The sequence below is a fragment of the Thalassophryne amazonica genome, chromosome 2 (assembly GCF_902500255.1).
Source record: "Thalassophryne amazonica chromosome 2, fThaAma1.1, whole genome shotgun sequence".
In the NCBI taxonomy this organism is placed as follows: Eukaryota; Metazoa; Chordata; class Actinopteri; order Batrachoidiformes; family Batrachoididae; genus Thalassophryne; species Thalassophryne amazonica.
The window spans coordinates 100,078,750-100,091,374 of record NC_047104.1 but is presented as its reverse complement, the minus strand read 5'-3'; the positions used below and the strand labels follow the sequence as shown (position 1 = coordinate 100,091,374).

At 44.3% G+C, this 12,625-nt stretch overlaps 1 protein-coding gene across 1 annotated transcript in view; it reads left to right on the top strand.

The window, feature by feature from the left end:
- cpne7 (copine VII) overlaps window positions 1–12,625 on the top strand; it is a 195,920-nt gene that overhangs the window by 137,963 nt on the left and 45,332 nt on the right.

Here is a 12,625-nt window from a genome sequence, read left to right as displayed (position 1 = left end):
GAACTACAAGTAAGCCTGCAGTCTGAGAGCGAAGCGCTCTATTGGGGTGATAAGGTACTATGAGGTCCCTAAGATAAGATGGGACCTGATTATTCAAAACCTTATAATTAAGAAGAATTATTTTAAATTCTATTCTAGAATTAACAGGAAGCCAATGAAGAGAAGCCAATATGGGTGAAATATGCTCTTTCCTTCTAGTCCCCGTCAGTACTCTAGCTGCAGCATTTTGAATTAACTGAAGGCTTTTCAGGGAACTTTTAGGACAACCTGATAATAATGAATTACAATAGTCCAGCCTAGAGGAAATAAATGCATGAATTAGTTTTTCAGCATCACTCTGAGACAAAACCATTCTAATTTTAGAGATATTGCGCAAATGCAAAAAAGCAGTCCCTACATATTTGCTTAATATGCGCATTGAAGGACATATCCTGATCAAAAATGACTCCAAGATTCTCACAGTATTACTAGAGGTCAGTGTAATGCCATCCAGAGTAAGGATCTGGTTAGACACCATGTTTCTAAGATTTGTGGGGCCAAGTACAATAACTTCAGTTTTATCTGAGTTTAAAAGCAGGAAATTAGAGGTCATCCATGTCTTTATGTCTGTAAGACAATCCTGCAGTTTAGCTAATTGGTGTGTGTCCTCTGGCTTCATGGATAGATAAGCTGGGTATCATCTGCGTAACAATGAAAATTTAAGCAATGCTGTCTAATTATACTGCCTAAGGGAAGCATGTATAAAGTGAATAAAATTGGTCCTAGCACAGAACCCTTGTGAACTCCATAATTAACCTTAGTCTGTGAAGAAGACTCCCCATTTACATGAACAAATTGTAATCTATTAGATAAATATGATTCAAACCACCGCAGCGCAGTGCCTTTAATACCTATGGCATGCTCTAATCTCTGTAATAAACTTTTATGATCAACAGTATCAAAAGCAGCACTGAGGTCTAACAGGACAAGCACAGAGATGAGTCCACTGTCTGAGGCCAAAAGAAGATCATTTGTAACCTTCACTAATGCTGTTTATGTGCTATGATGAATTCTAAAACCTGACTGAAACTCTTAAAATAGACCATTCCTCTGCAGATGATCAGTTAGCTGTTTTACAACTACCCTTTCAAGAATTTTTGAGAGAAAAGGAAGGTTGGAGATTGGCCTATAATTAGCTAAGATAGCTGGTCAAGTGATGGCTTTTTAAGTAATGGTTTAATTACTGCCACCTTAAAGCCTGTGGTACATAGCCAACTAATAAGATAGATTGATCATATTTAAGATCGAAGCATTAATTAATGGTAGGGCTTCCTTGAGCAGCCTGGTAGGAATGGGGTCTAATAGACATGTTGATGGTTTGGAGGAAGTAACTAATGAAAATAACTCAGACAGAACAATCGAAGAGAAAGAGTCTAACCAAATACCGACATCACTGAAAGCAGCCAAAGGTAACGATATGTCTTTGGGATGGTTATGAGTAATTTTTTCTCTAATAGTTAAAATTTTACTAGCAAAGAAAGTCATGAAGTCATTACTAGTTAAAGTTAAAGGAATACTCGGCTCAATAGAGCTCTGACTCAGCCTGGCTACAGTGCTGAAAAGAAACCTGGGGTTGTTCTTATTTTCTTCAATAAGTGATGAGTAGTAAGATGTCCTAGCTTTATACCATAAGTCAGAACAAGATCTAAGGTATGATTAAAGTGGTGGGTGGACTCATTTACATTTTGAGCAAAGCCAATCGAGTCTAACAATAGATTAAATGCAGTGTTGAGACTGTCATTCTCAGCATCTGTGTGGATGTTAAAATCACCCACTATAATTATCTTATCTGAGCCAAGCACTTAGTCAGACAAAAGGTCCGAAAATTCACAGAGAAACTGTTGTGTGGGCCGCTGAAGAGGAGGTACTGCTGGCCCACCACCACCAGATGGCGCCCTGCTTGGAGTGCGGGCTCCAAGCACGAGAGGGGCGTCCGGAGCCACTGGAGGTGACAGCTGTCATCTATCAACACCAGCTGTCACCCATCACCACCACTACAAAGACCGGACTGCAACTCCACCTCCTCGCCGAGAAATCTTCTACATTACAGGTAATTTTCTCTGCTGAACAAAACCTTGTGTAATAGTCTGAACTTCTTTTGCAGCCATTTTCCTGTGGTGATTGCCTTATCTGTGGGATTGGCGTTTGGTGTGATCAGCGACCGCTTCGCTTCACACCCCAACCAGATAAGTGGTTAGACAGGAGCTGCACGAGTGTGTGATTGGAGGTGGAGGTTCTCCCTCCTTACTGAACACAGACTGTGGGATTACTGAGTGTGCGAACTCACACTCATCCAGAACTGTTTCTGTTTTCTGCCAGCAGTACCGGGTCTGACTGCTGAAGACAGTGGCCACCTGGGGCGCAGGGCTTGGCGGCTCCGGTGTTCTTCAGGTTCGTTGGTGGTGAGGCTTGTGTGGGTTCCGGCTCTTCTCTCACCGGACGTCTCCTATCTTCGAGCCTGCCACACGTCACCTTTTTGTCGGATTGATATAACGCATATTTGTATCTGTCTGTATTACGTTGTGCACCTTCACTACATTAAATTGTTACTTTTTGGCTATTCCATTGTCCCTTCATTAACGCCCCCTGTTGTGGGTCCGTGTCACGACACTTCCCCAACAGGATTTCTCGGCCAGCGTCATGGATCCCGAGGGGCGTCAACTCGAGCCTGAACGGCCAATGGAAGAGCAAGGTGCACAGGCGCCAGCAGGAGGCGTGTTAGGGGAGCTGCAGCAAATACTGACCGCTTTCACTGCTCCGTTGGATCTGGTCACCGAGCAGAACGTTATCCTCAATCGGAGGATGGAGGCTCTCACAGCCTGGGTGGAGGCGCGCGATCAAGGTGCTGCTGCAGCACCTCCTCCTGCTGGTCCTTTGTCAGACACAAACGTTCCACTGGTCGTTCAACGACCCCCCCCCACCATCCCCTGAAGCATACATAAGCCCTCCGGAGCCATACGGAGGTTGTGTTGAGACGTGCGCGGACTTCCTAATGCAGTGCTCGCTCGTCTTTGCACAGCGTCCCGTCATGTACGCGTCAGACGCTAGCCGGGTGGCTTATGTCATCAATTTGCTTCGAGGAGAGGCACGCGCCTGGGCTACGGCGCTCTGGGAGCAGAACTCACGGCTCCTAATGTCATACACTGGGTTTGTAAGGGAGTTCAAACAGGTTTTTGATCATCCCAACAGAGGCGAGACCGCTTCGAGCGTGCTACTGTCAATGCGACAGGGGCGCCGGAGTGCAGCCGAGTATGCAGTCAACTTCCGCATCGCGGCTGCGAGGTCCGGCTGGAATACCGTTGCACTCCGCGCCGCCTTCATAAACGGGCTGTCTCCGGTCCTGAAGGAGCACCTGCTGGCTAAGGAGGAACCGCTGGATTTTGACAGGCTTGTCGATCTGGTTATATGCTTAGACAACCGGTTAGAGGAACACCGTCGGGAGCAGGGCGGGGGGCGTGACCGGGCACGGGCCGTCCCTCTTCCTTCCGCGTCCGAAAGGGTGCCGTCGTCCCCATGCTCCACAGCCAGAAGGCCCCGTGTGGCTACAGCTCCCCCTGCTGACGAAGCTATGGACACGAGCAGGGCCAAAATGAAATCAAAGGACAGACAAGGGAGGCAGGCCCGCGGGGAGTGTTTTTTCTGTGGGTCTAATGGTCACATACAGAGGAACTGTCCCAAATGGTCAAACTACAACGCCCGTCCTTAGAAACTGGGCTAAGGGTGGGCCATAACACGCACTCGGGGGAACCCCGAAAATCAGCACGAATCCCAGTCACAATCCTTTGTGAGGATTTAACCCTTCACGCCCCAGCACTTATAGACACGGGGTCAGAAGGGAATCTGCTGGACAGCAGATGGGCAAAGGAAGTAGGGCTCCCTCTGGTGGCTCTGCCTTCCCCTGTGAAGGTACGAGCACTAGATGGCACTCTTCTTCCATTAATCACACACCAGACACAGCCAGTGACTTTGGTGGTGTCTGGGAATCACAGGGAGGAGATAGTGTTTTTTGTAACACCTTCTACCTCCCGAGTGATTTTAGGTTTTCCATGGGTGTTGAAACACAATCCCCGGAATGATTGGCCGTCTGGGGTTGTGACGCAGTGGAGCGAAACCTGCCACCGGGAGTGTTTAGGATCCTCGGTTCCACCCGGTGAGATAGCTAAGGAGGAGGTCAAAGTCCCGCCCAATCTGATGGCGGTGCCATGTGAGTACCACGATCTTGCTGACATCTTCAGCAAAGATCTGGCACTCGCCCTTCCCCCGCACCGACCGTACGATTGTGCCATCGATTTGATTCCGGGCGCTGAGTACCCGTCCAGCAGGCTGTACAACCTCTCACGTCCGGAATGCGAATCAATGGAGACCTACATCCGGGATCCATCCTGTTTTTCACGTGTCGCGGATCAAACCATACCACACCTCACCGCTCTGCACCCCTGGACCTGCACCACCTCCTGCCCGGATCATCGACGGGGAGCCGGTGTGGACCGTGGGTCGGCTTCTGGACGTCCGTCGCAAGGGTTGGGGCTTCCAGTATCTGGTGGACTGGGAGGGGTATGGTCCCGAGGAACGCTCCTGGGTGAAAAGGAGCTTCATCCTGGACCCGGCCCTTGTGGCCGACTTCTACGCCCGGCACCCGGATAAACCTGGTCGGGCGCCAGGAGGCGCCCGTGGAGGGGGGGGTCCTGTTGTGTGGGCCGCTGAAGAGGAGGTACTGCTGGCCCACCACCACCAGATGGCGCCCTGCTTGGAGTGCGGGCTCCAAGCACGAGAGGGCGTCGGAGCCGCTGGAGGTGACAGCTGTCATCTATCAACACCAGCTGTCACCCATCACCACCACTACAAAGACCGGACTGCAACTCCACCTCCTCGCCGAGAAATCTTCTACCATACAGGTAATTTTCTCTGCTGAACAAAACCTTGTGTAATAGTCTGAACTTCTTTTGCAGCCGTTTTCCTGTGGTGATTGCCTTATCTGTGGGATTGGCGTTTGGTGTGATCAGCGACGGCTTCGCTTCACACCCCAACCAGATAAGTGGTTAGACAGGAGCTGCACGAGTGTGTGATTGGAGGTGGAGGTTCTCCCACCTTACTGAACACAGACTGTGGGATTACTGAGTGTGCAAACTCACACTCATCCAGAACTGTTTTCTGTTTTCTGCCAGCAGTACCGGGTCTGACTGCTGAAGACAGTGGCCACCTGGGGCACAGGGCTTGGCGGCTCCGGTGTTCTTCAGGTCCGTTGGTGGTGAGGCTTGTGTGGGTTCCGGCTCTTCTCTCACTGGACGTCTCCTATCTTCGAGCCTGCCACACGTCACCTTTTTGTCGGATTGATATAACGCATATTTGTATCTGTCTGTATGACGTTGTGCACCTTCACAACATTAAATTGTTACTTTTTGGCTATTCCATTGTCCCTTCATTAACGCCCCCTGTTGTGGGTCCGTGTCACGACACTTCCCCAACAGAAACTCGCAGTAACGACCAGGTGGACGATAGATAACAACAAATAAAACTGGTTTTTGGGACTTCCAATTTGGATGGACAAGCCTAAGAGTCAAGCTTTCAAATGAATCAAAGCTCTGTCTGGGTTTTTGATTAATTAATAAGCTGGAGTGGAAGATTGCTGCTAATCCTCCGCCTCGGCCCATGCTACGAACGTTCTGGCAGTTAGTGTGACTCGGGGGTGTTGACTCATTTAAACTAACATATTCATCCTGCTGTAACCAGGTTTCTGTAAGGCAGAATAAATCAATATGTTGATCAATTATTATATCATTTACTAACAGGGACTTAGAAGAGAGAGACCTAATGTTTAATAGACCACATTAACTGTTTTAGTCTGTTGTGCAGTTGAAGGTGCTATTTTTTCTTTTTGAATTTTTATGCTTAAATAGATTTTTGCTGGTTATTGGTGGTCTGGGAGCAGGCACTGTCTCTACGGCGATGGGGTATTGGGGGGGATGGCAGGGGGAGAGAAGCTGCAGAGAGGTGTGTAAGACTACAACTCTGCTTCCTGGTCCCAACCCTGGATAGTCACAATTTGGAGGGTTTAATAAAATTGGCCAGATTTCTAGAGATGAGAGCTGCTCCATCCAAATTGGGATGGATGCCGTCTCTCCTAACAAGACCAGGTTTTCCCCAGAAGCTTTGCCAATTATCTATGAAGCCCACCTCATTTTTTGGACAACACTCAGACAGCCAGCAGTTCAAGGAGAACATGCAGCTAAACATGTCACTCCCGGTCCGATTGGGGAGGGCCCAGAGAAAACTATAGAGTCCGACATTGTTTTTGCAAAGTTACACACCGATTCAATGTTAATTTTAGTGACCTCCGATTGGCGTAACCGGGTGTCATTGCTGCCGACGTGAATTACAATCTAACCAAATTTACGCTTAGCCTTAGCCAGCAGTTTCAAATTTCCTTCAATGTCGCCTGCTCTGGCCCTCGGAAGACAATTGACTATGGTTGCTGGTGTCGCTAACTTCACATTTCTCAAAACAGAGTCGCCAATAACCAGAGTTTGTTCCTCGGCGGGTGTGTTGCCGAGTGGGGAAAAACGGTTAGAAATGTGAACGGGTTGGCGGTGTACAGGGGGCTTCTGTTTAGGACTACGCTTCCTCCTCACAGTCACCCAGTCGGCCTGCTTTCCCGGCTGCTCAGGATCTGCTGGAGGGGAACTAACGGCGGCTAAGCTACCCTGGACCGCACCGACTACAGGGGCCTGGCTAGCTGTAGTATTTTCCACGGTGCGGAGCCGAGTCTCCAATTCGCCCAGCCTGGCCTCCAAACCTACGAATAAGCTACACTTATTACAATTACCATTACTGCTAAAGGAGGCAGAGGAATAACTAAACATTTCACACCCAGAGCAGAAAAGCCGCCATGCTAAACCGGCTAAGAGCTAGTAGCTGCGCTAAGCTAGCGGATTCCTAAAAACACACAAAGTGAATAATGTGTAAATAATTTAGAGGTGATTCAGCAGAGGGAGTGCTTTAGTTAAGGCACATGAAGATTACACTGTGAAACAAATCGTTATCTAGTTAACTAGATCAATCTAACTGCGCAGATTAAACAGCTAACAGATACAGCAAAACTCCGCTGTCCTCCAGAACAGGAAGTGATACAATACCGCAGTGAGAGCCAACCACCAGTAGAGGCAGAGTTCCATGTGATGTGATGTGAATATGATGCCACAAGCTTTGCAATCCTATCTTTGGGCAGTTTTGCCCGTTCCTCTTTGCAGCACCTTTTGAGCTCCATCAGGTTGGATGGGGAGCGTCGGCGCACAGCCATTTTCAGATCTCTCCAGATATGTTCAATTGGCTTCAGGTCTGGGCTCTGGCTGGGCCACTCAAGGACATTCACAGAGTTGTCCTGAAGCCACTCCTTTGATATCTTGGCTGTGTGCTTAGAGTCATTGTCCTGCTGACAGGTGAACTGTCGCCCCACTCTGAGGTCAAGAGCACTCTGGAGCAGGTTTTCATCCAGGATGTCTCTGTACATCTGCTGCATCATCTTTCCCTCAATCCTGAGTAGTCTCCCAGTTCCTGCTGCTGAGAAACATCCCCGCAGCATGATGCTGCCACCATGATGCTTCACTGTAGGGATGGTGTCTGGTTTCCTCCAAACATGACACCTGGCATTCACACCAAAGAGTTCAGTCTTTGTCTCATCAGATCAGAGAATTTTGTTTCTCATGGTCTGAGAGTCCTTCAGGTGCCTTTTGGTAAACACCAGGCGGGCTGCCATGTGCCTTTTACTAGCCAGTGGCTTCCGTCTGGATACTCTAGCATACAGTCCTGATTGGTGGATTGCTGCAGAGATGGTTGTCCTTCTGGAAGGTTCTCCTCTCTCCACAGAGGAATGCTGGAGGTCTGACTGAGTGAACATCGGGTTCTTGGTCACCAGGCGGCCTGCTCTAGGAAGAGTCCTGGTGGAGTCTACCATTTATGGATGATGGAGGCCACTGTGCTCATTGGGACCTTCAAAGCAGCAGAAATGTTTCTTTACCCTTCCCCAGATTTGTGCCTCTAGACAATCCTGTCTTGGAGGTCTACAGTCAGTTCCTTTGACTTCATGCTTGGTTTGTGTTCTGACATGCACTGTCAACTGTGGGAGCTTATATGTAGACAGGTGTGTGTCTTTCCAGATCGTGTTCAGTCAACTGAATTTACCCCAGGTGGACTCCAATTAAGTTGTAGAAACATCTCAAGGATGATCAGAGGAAACAGGATGCACCTGAGCTCAATTTTGAGCTTAATGGCAAAGGCTGTGAATACTTACGCACGAGTGATTTCTTTGATTTTGTTTTTTTGTTTGTTTGTTTGTAGGTTTGTTTTTTGTTTTGTATTTTTAATAAATTTGCAAAATCTTAAAAAAAAAAAAAATCACATTGGCATTATGGGGTATTCTGTGTAGAAAAATGAATGAGTTAAAAAATGTATTTCATCCATGTTGGAATAAGGCTGTGACATAAAATATGGAAATAGTGAAGCGTTGTGAATACTTTTTTGCTGCATTTGCGTGCGTGCGTGCGTGTGTGTGTGTGTGTGCGCGTTACACACACACACAGATTAAATGAAATACATCACATTGGCTTGTGCCTCAATATAAGATTCTGTTCAGCATGAGATGTTATTCATGATTGCACTGTGTGGAAGACTTAATGGGTTTTTTTGTCAGTCATGAAGGCATGAAATTCAGTGGCAGTGAAGGGAGAAAGCTGCCTATAGGCATACAAACACTGATGTGATGCAATTCAAGCTATGACATCTGTGCTGCTGGACTTAAATATCACAAATTGTATTGCAGTGCATTTCATTGTTATTTTGTTTTTTGCCCATGTTGACTCATTTTTTTCTGCTATGATTTGTTTAAAACTAGTGAATTTGTTTTCATGACATTGCGTAACAAAGTTGGTCTTGAATAGATGTAGGTGTGAATGAAGAAGTAATAATGACAAAAATATCAATACATTTATTTGTCTTGCACTGTGCTTCACAATGAGTTAAATAAATCCAACATTCAGTGAGGCAAATTAGTATTTGATCCACTATCGATTTTGCAAGTTTTCCCACCTACAAAGAATGAAGAAATCTGTCATTTATATCGTACTGTTGGCACACTTCAACTGTAAGAGACAGAATCTTAAAAACAGAAAAAAAAAATCATAAAATCACATTGTATGATTTTTAAATAATGAATTTGCATTTTTTTATTGCATGAAATAAGTATTTGATCCCCTACTAACCAGCAAGAATTCTAGCTCTCACAGGCCTCTAGTATTTGTTACGAAGTCCTCCTGGTCAATGACCTGAAGAGAGCTGGGACCACAGTCACAAAGATTACATTAGTAACACATGATGCTGTCATGGTTTAAAATCCTGCAGGGTAGCAAGGTCCCCCTGCTCAAGCCAGCACATGTCCAGGCCCGTATGAAGTTTGAAAGTGACCATCTGGATAATCCAGAGGAGGCATGGGAGAAGGTCATGTGGTCAGATGAGACCAAAATAGAGATTTTGTTATCATTTCCACTCGCCGTGTTTGGAGGATGAGAACAGCCCCAAGAACATCATCCCAACCGTGAAGCATGGGGGTGGAAACATCATTTTTGGGGGTGCTTTTCTGCCAACGGGACAGGATGACTGCACCGTATTGAAGGGAGGATGGATGGGATCATATATCCTTCCCTCAGTAAGAGCACTGAAGATGGGTTATGGCTGGGTCTTCCAGCATGACAATGACCCCAAACACACAGCCAGGGCAATTAAGGAGGGGCTCCATAAGAAGCATTTCAAGGTCCTGGAGTGGCCGAGCCAGTCCCCAGACCTGAACTCAATAGAAAATCTTTGGAGGGAGCTGAAACTCAAAACCTGAAAGATCTGGAGAAGATCTGTATGAAGGAGTGGAGCAAAATCCCTGCTGCAGTGTGTGCAAACCTGGTGAAAAACTACAGGAAACGTTTGACCTCTGTATTTGCAAACAAAGATTTCTGTACCAAATATTAAGGTCTATTGTATCGAATATTTATTTAATGCAATAAAATGCAAATTAATTCTTTGAAAAATCATACAATGTGATTTTCTGATTTTTTTTGTTTAAGATTCTGTCTCTCACAGATGAAGTGTACCAACGATAAAAAAAATTACTGATCTCTCCATTCTTTGTAGGTGGGAAAACTTGCAAAATCGACAGTGGAACAAATACTTATTTGCCTCACTGTATATACAAACACAATTAAGACAAAGATCAAAAAGAAAAGAAAAGAAAAAATTACAAACTCTCAATGCGTGTAGGGAATTGAAAACAAATGACTTTTCAGTCTTGTCTTAAAGACCTCAACCAAATTTGACCACTTTATCTCAAATAGAAAACTATTCCACAGCAATGGTACATCCATCGCTGTGTAATACTTCACAAATAATGACTGTTTATGAGTGCAATGGTATGACTAGTTCATGCAGTGAAAGATGGAATGTTCTATTCAATGAATGAAAAGCCATTCATTATTTGTATTATATAACACCTTAAAATGTTATATTTTACTCATTTATAAACAAGAAAACAGGGACATTTTTGTGTGCATCACTGGTCCTTTGACGTCAAGCAGTTCGAAGCACTCCAATGAATTTTAAATAGCAGTCCAGTCCAATTCAGAATTGTTTTCAGTCAACTTGCATAAACAGTCAGATAGTTCAAAACCAATCCTGACTATGTAGTCTGTAGCTGATGCTGTGCATCAACTTCTTTGTGTAGTTCTTCTGCTTTTCTCAGTCCAGTGAAAATTTACAGCAAGAATTTGTCGAGCTCTTCATCCGACAGCGGTTTTACTTTAGCTGATATGTGCCAGCGAATATTGCAAATGCCTCCAGGTGGCTTACGACGTACTGGATTTGTTTTTTTCTTTTGTGTTAGATGAATGAGCATCGTCAATATGCTGCCATGGGCTGTCACCGCTATGTGCACGTGTGGTGGATGCAGCGTGCAGTGGTACATATCATATGGGACCAAATTTGCATACTAAATGGAACCAAAATTGCACGCTAAATGGAGCACAATGGCAAATGGGACGAATGATCCATGTAACATGACATAGAAACCATCAATCAAGTGACAAGGATCTATTCAGGCATTATGTAGTAGCATTTTACGGAAGCTCTGAGCTGCCAAGCCCTAATATATATTTGGCTCAGTATCATGTAATTACGTGAAAAGTTTCATGTTATAACGTGATATTTATCATGTTATAACGTGATACTTATCATGTTATTTCGTGATATGAAATTATCATGTTATTTCATGATGCGGTATTTTCACGTTATAATGAGAAATGATCACGTTATAACAAGAAATTATCACGTTATTTCGTTATATGAAATTATCACATTATTCCGAGATAAGAAACTATCACGTTATTCTGAGATAAGAAATTATCACGTTATTCTGAGATATGCAACTATCACGTTGTTTCGTGTTAAGCATTTATCATGTTATTTCATGATATGTAGGCTATTCAGGTAATTCAGCGCTTCAACACTTCCCAGATTCAGTCAAGGAACATGGCTCGTCTGTGATGTAGGGGGATTTAAGGATCAATAAAAAGCATGAGCCAATACTTTTGCTATTTGTTTTCACTATAATCAGAGTAAAAAAAAAAAAAAAAGCAAACAGCCTTAGATAAGTAGCGCCCTCTAGTGGCAGAATAGCAGAACAGGTATATATCAAAATAAAACCATATTGTTTTCACGTTATAACGTAAAAATACCATGAAATAACGTGATAAATGTTTATCACAAAATAACATGAAAATGTCATAATTCGAAATAACGTGATAATTTCTTATCACGAAATAACATAATTTCACGATAAAACGTGAAAATACCATATCATGAAATAACATGATAGTTGTGCATCACGAAATAACGTGATAGATATCACGTTATAACGTAATAAATATCACGTTATAACATGAAACCTTTCACGTTATTACATGTTACTGAGTCAAATTATATTTATATGGCTGGCAGCTCCACGTCGCCATAGCATTTAAATAACTATTTTAACATATATATGTTCTTCCTTGTACACTGAAAAAAGTGTCTTGGATTTACATGCTTTAAATATGTTGGTTGCACAAATAAAAAACACAGCAAAATTATGCACATATTTAAGTCATGTTTCCTTTTTCCATAGCATCAATATTTCTTAATTTTTTAGGCCATAAATATATGTACAATGATAAACCTTCCCAAATACAGCCATGTTTAACTGAAACTTCCAGAGGACTTTACTAAATCCATGCTCAGTGGGTGGTGCATTTTATTTTTGGACTGCAGTATGCAACTCTGTGCATTTCATCAGATTGTCAAGTGCACACATCACCAGACTCTACCTGTCTTCCGTTTGTTTATCTCAGACATCATTTGTTCTTGTTGACACCTTTGAACTTACGTGATAAAAGATCAGAAATATGACAGTGATTTTGCCCTGAAAAATCTTTCTTTTCAGTTCATATTTCCAAATGGTGGGGGTGGGAGCAGCTTCTGCACCTCATCTTGTTTTGTTGATGTTTCATCATTTGGT